Source organism: Bidens hawaiensis, unplaced genomic scaffold (genome assembly GCF_021521415.1).
Source record: "Bidens hawaiensis isolate Kalapana, Puna unplaced genomic scaffold, B.hawaiensis_p1.1 tig00002866_1, whole genome shotgun sequence".
NCBI classification, from domain to species: domain Eukaryota; kingdom Viridiplantae; phylum Streptophyta; class Magnoliopsida; order Asterales; family Asteraceae; genus Bidens; species Bidens hawaiensis.
The window spans coordinates 1,807,932-1,813,931 of NW_027491154.1; positions in this window are offsets into that span (position 1 = coordinate 1,807,932).

Here is a 6,000-nt window from a genome sequence, read left to right on the forward strand (position 1 = left end):
GAGCGACCACATCGCAACACGTAGGATTTTTATGTTTTCGTTTATATATATTTTAGATTATACTAAACCAAAACGAATGAGGCCACTTTCTAATTATAATCATAGACAGACATAAAATATTTAAAAATGTTATAATTAAAGTGAAACATATAAACCGGCTAATTGCCTGCCAATAGCTTATAGTTATCCCAATAATTTAATTTTATGAAAACATGGATCCCTAAGTTCAAAAACAAATGGGATCGTAGCAAGGTGAAATGTTTAGAGCACCTTCAATGTACGGTATCGGGCATATTCGAATCATGTGTGGCTCTTTGATGCCGAAGAGAAAAGAGAGACAGAAAGAGACAAAAAATTTCGTATTTTTGAACTTTAGTGAAAGTAAGATGTGACGGGAGAGAGGAAAGGGAGAAAAAGAAAAATAACTCGGAAAAAGTGGTTTATGAATGAAACACTAAAGGTGATCTTATTACTATTTTGGATGTTTTGAAATGTTTTTTAATAAGATAGCACTCATCTTGTATGTTGGTACTTTGTTCTTAGATCAAGTCTTTAATGACTTTCTTGTCAGATTTTCTTCCCATGTCTCCACTTTAGTGAAAACAGATTCAAAGTCTATAACATGAATTACATGAGAATGAACCATATTTCATGTGGTTCACGTTAGATGATTTAAGGCAATTAACCGGTTTATATGAGTTTAGTTATAGTTTCCCTAACTAAACAACAAATTGTGTTTAATTATAATTTCCATGTCCATAATTCATAGCTCAAGTGGTTGAAATGAGACACCAAATGATTTTAATTTAAAAATGGGGAGACTTTGGGTTCAAGAGACGCTCAAAGAAGCTAGAAGATCGCAACTGATTATCTAACTCCGACGCTCCGAGTAACCAACTCAAGCAGACCAACTTCAGGTAACAACTATACTACTTTTGTTTGGTTTATTGTTATCACAATTATCTAAATTATATATGAGACATTAAGTTTTATTTTCGGACTCGCTTTTTACATGTCCCATGCCTTGAATTTTTATCTTTGTATCATTGAGGACAACCTTGTCCTTAAGTTTGAGTTGCCACTCTAATGCTCTATCATTAGTACATTTCTTTCATAATTCTTCATTGTTTTTCATAAACCTCTTGTACACTAAAAAAAACATCACTAAAATACTAAATGATGGAAGTCCGTGGATATCTGAAAATGGTGGCTTATGTATAATCAAAATCAAAAGTTTGGTTGTTACAGAGGTAGGGTACTAAAAAGACCCAAATACCCTTAAGTAACACCCGCGGGTCAACCATAAACATGTCACAAGTCACCTGCGGGACATAAGAACCATCCGCATAGATCATCTGAGGAAGAAACACCCTCGAAGCACATGCGGAAGCATCATGGCACCCTCAAGAGTCATCCGCGAGAAGGAATACCCTTCCGCATAAATGACCACGAGGTAATGCCCCGGGACAGCTGTTATCAACTAATTACCCTCTAGAAGATCTTTCAAAGATGCTTTCTTAAGCAATACGTGATTACTCAGCCAATTAGCTAGTAACACGTGACAAGGCCGTTATAACCGTGCACATGGCCAATATTACCCCATTAACCAGTAATAGGGTGACACGTGTCCTGGTTGTTATACATGCACATGCAACGTATAAGTTTAACCTATCATATAAGGACACGCGTCGAGACGGTTATGAGGCATCTTCTAAAAAGGACAGCTGGCCCAATCACTTCCCTACACCCTTCGGCTAAAAATACCCTCTCAATCATCATGAGGTATCCATTCACCACCCCTGTACTCTCTCAATTTACTTAAGTACTTTATCTCTTCGTCAGAACGGTACTTATTCTCACGCCGGAGGGTGGTTACGGGAAGATCCCCCACCTTGTCCTTCTCGTAACGAGCTCACGGTGTTCTGTTTTGTAGGATTCACGTCACTGGACTTTAGGGATTGTATTCATATCGTGTTGGCAGTAACCTTATCCTACCCCGTGGATTCATCGGATCTAGGACCCATTAGTGGGGAGTAGATCCGTGTTTCTTCATTGGCGCCATCCGTGCTTTCGTTAGAACAGCAGAAAAATTCTCCGTTCTCTTTACGATATGAGTCAGTTACCTAAAGGGCCGACGGAGAATCAAGCGCAACTTCCACGTGATCTCAACCTTGAAACACGTGAAGGAGCAACATCTGTGTTTGCTCGAATTTCGACCCCTGTCGCAAGAACTGACACCGTCAACCCAGGAAATTTTTCCTTGGGTGGTTCGACAGCTCGGGGGTTGTTTGCTCAACAAGAAGGTGTCACTCCGGTAGACGCCGGAAATGTTGTTACATCAACTACTGACTTGGGGCATGTCACAGCCCCAGGAGGTTCTAACTTGAGAAATTTAGAACGAGTTGCAAGAGAAGTCCACCGAACTCAATCGGAGTTAGGTTTGGAAGAAGATTCCGGTGATTCTAATCTAAGAAAAACTCACCGTCATGATTTCAGAACCGAAGAAACTTTGTCTCCAGACGAGTGGCTTCGTGTTCAACAAAATAGTCTGAAAGCAGAGTATGAACGTCGGGTCCGGAATGAGCGTTTCCATGGCCGTACCCTGACGTATGATGAGCCTCCCAGGAGATCCATCTCTCCTCCCATAAGGGGAAGCCACATTCAGTATAGTCAGCCACCGGAGCGGAACATGAGTGAGACCTGGAGGTTACTTCCTCGTCCCTGCATAGATATGCGGGTATCATCCTATGAGGACGAACTGGATGGGTACGACTCAACTTATTGCCCAGAAGGCAGTTTTTATAGCGGGGATAGCCGTCTTCCTTCGTATTGAGGAGTTAGCTATCCGCGCCCAGTTGTTCCCATGCGGAGTATCATAGCAATGCTGAGTATGATTTTTCCAAACCATATCGCCCGGAATCTTTCGCAGAGAAATCAAAATTCATTCCGAGCATCGCGACAGCTCCATTCCCGATTAATGCAAAGATTCCAACATCCGTTGGAACATATAATGGAATGACTGATCCTAGTGATCATCTGTTAAGGTTTGAAGCAGTTGGAGGAGTCAGTGGTTGGACTCTTCCATATTGGTGTCACATGTTCGCGCTAACATTCACCGGGGCAGCGCGAGAGTGGTTTGAAAATTGCCATGTGGAAAGATTACAAGTTGGAAAGACTTTGTAGTAAAATTCTCTCAACATTTTAGTCAACAAAAGAAACATACTCGTGACCCTTCGGAAATACTAGATGTTACAAGGCGAAATAATGAGTCTATTGAGGACTTCATTACTCGTTTTACTAACGAGAGCCTTAACATCGGAGGAGTAAGCGAAGATATGCTACGGGGAGCATTCTGTAAGAACGTCCATAATGATGCTTTAATCCGTACTCTCATAGGAAGAGATGGAATGCCCGAATCATGGGATGAAATCATGAAGGCGTCAAAGTTGTTTGCAAGAACTGAAAAAACTCTAAGTTACAGTAGCCAAAAACAATCACCAAGGATCGAGTTTCAAACTCCGAGACCGAACAGGCAAGCTAAGGGACCAATATGGTCAAGATTACAGCCAAGTGGGGAAACATCTAAACCTTTTGATGCAAGATCATTATTAGAGACCAAGATCTAGCCGCTAATACGATACATCAACACGAAATCGATACTTTAAATATAATACTTTATTGATAATTATGGAGTAAATACATTATGGTAGAGATAAGTTATGGAGAGAATAACTTAAACTATGTACAAGTTCTCTTCTAAATTATGAGCATAAGCTCCCTATTTATAGGCTATTTACAATATACGTTAAATACAAAGACTAAACCGCCTATAACTTATTCGATCGCTACGGACACCAAAACCGTGCACTAACAGACTCCCCCTTTTCCGTAGCTATCGAATACTTTATCCTTGAATACTTTAACTGCAAATCACCAGTCACAAACCGTGCACTAACAGACTCCCCCTTGACTGATGATTTTCGGGCTTGTGCAGACAAACAATCTTTAAATCTTTTTCAGCAAACTAATAACATGTAGCTTCTCATATCAAATCTCCCCCTCAAAGTGAGCAACTCTTGGAGATTATTCCGATCATCCACTGGCGTATGATATGGTTAAATCTTTCAACAATCAGCATCAAGTCATCAGCTATCTGTCAGCACCGGTAAAGAAAAACATATCTTTACGTTTAACCTCGTCACACATCTTCATGAACAACTCGATCATTCAACATCTTTCACTTATGTTTTCCCTCTCTTGATAACGTGTATCCAAATATACTCTTTGAAGCTCTTCCACATCTTGTTCGCAAAGATGCACTAATGTTTAGGCATAAGATTCAGAGTTCCAACCTTCATTAATAAACCCAAATGATCAAATTCTTCACTCCAATGACAAGACTCGTATATTCTTCAATAAGATCAACTCGTTCGAGAATCGTCCCCCTCAACAGAAGTAATCCGCCATTTACTCGTACCCAACATAGTCAGGATCAAGTCCCTTAGAAAGAAGTAAACGAACAGACACTCGTATCTCACATAGTCAGGTTTCAATCTTTGAACAAATCAATCACCAATCAAAGAACAACTACAGTCTTGAACTCAGTTAAACGCAGCTTTTCAAACACGAACTACCACCCGAATTGCAGTAATTTTTCAAGAAACCTTGCAAATGTAGGAAGATACAAGCCAAATAATCTCAAATGAAAGTTTTATCTCCCCATTTTCTTGACAAATTCGGTAAGGTCTTAAATAATCTTCAAGATTCTCAAACTAACACACTCCTCCTTAAATTACACGAAATCTCCCCCTCGGCCAGTCGAAACGCATAAACAGTCAGCCGGAAAATATATTACCAAAATTTGCAAGAAGAGTCTCCAATACATTAGGAACATCCTAGAAAAATTTCGATTAAGAAAATTTTTCCGATTTTCCCGCCAAAAATTCATCGAAATTTTCGAAAAAGAAATATTAACGCCAAAATTTTCAACAATGAAATCTCACTTACGAGGAGTATTCTGGAAAAAATTTGCGCAAGAAAATTTTTCCTGCCATTTTTTTTAACGAATTGCCTCTCTAATTCATTATAAATATACACTTCATTCGTTAACTTAGTTTGTCATCTCCATTCGTTAACTTAATCACCATTCGTCAACCAGTCACTCATTCGTTATACATTTAAAGAATCAACTCAATTTGTTATAAATTACCAAATCCAATTCGTTATAACAGTTACATGAATGGCCTCCCATTCGTTAAGATTTCACTTCGTTATAACAGTTAATGAATCACCTTAATTCGTTTCCAATACCTTAACGAATCACCATGAAGAATTAACTTAATTCGTTATCTTTAACTTAACGAATTAACTTAACGAATCTCCTTAATTCGTTACATTTAACTTAACGAATCATCTTCACGAATTACCTTAATTCATTATGTTTACCTTAACGAATTAACTCTTAATTCGTTAAATATGCCTTAACGAATTAACTTAACGAATTGCCTTAATTCGTTATCATTATCTTAACGAATTAACTTAACGAATTGCCTTAATTCGTTATAATTACCTTAACGAATTGCCTTCAAATTCGTTAAAGAATTTCATAACGAATTGCCTCCTAATTCGTTAAACTTCCTTAACGAATCAGGTGGTTAGATCTGAACATCTCGCCGGAAAAGGTGAATCGCCGGAAAATACTGTTACATCGCCGGAAAAACTAGATCTGGCCGGAATCTGGATTTTGAACTTCATCCATGGTGAAAGCATCAAAACACCATACATTACCATGAAAATCACACCGAACCCTCAGTTTTTCACCACGATTCCGAATCCAACAACAATTTACCTTAACAATTACTTATTCATCTCCAAATAACTTAACCCATAACATGCTCTTCAATGGTGAAAACTTCAATTCACCATAATTAACCACCAAAATTCACAGGAACATGTGAATTTCAATTCTAAACACGAATCCATCATCCAATTAACTTAACA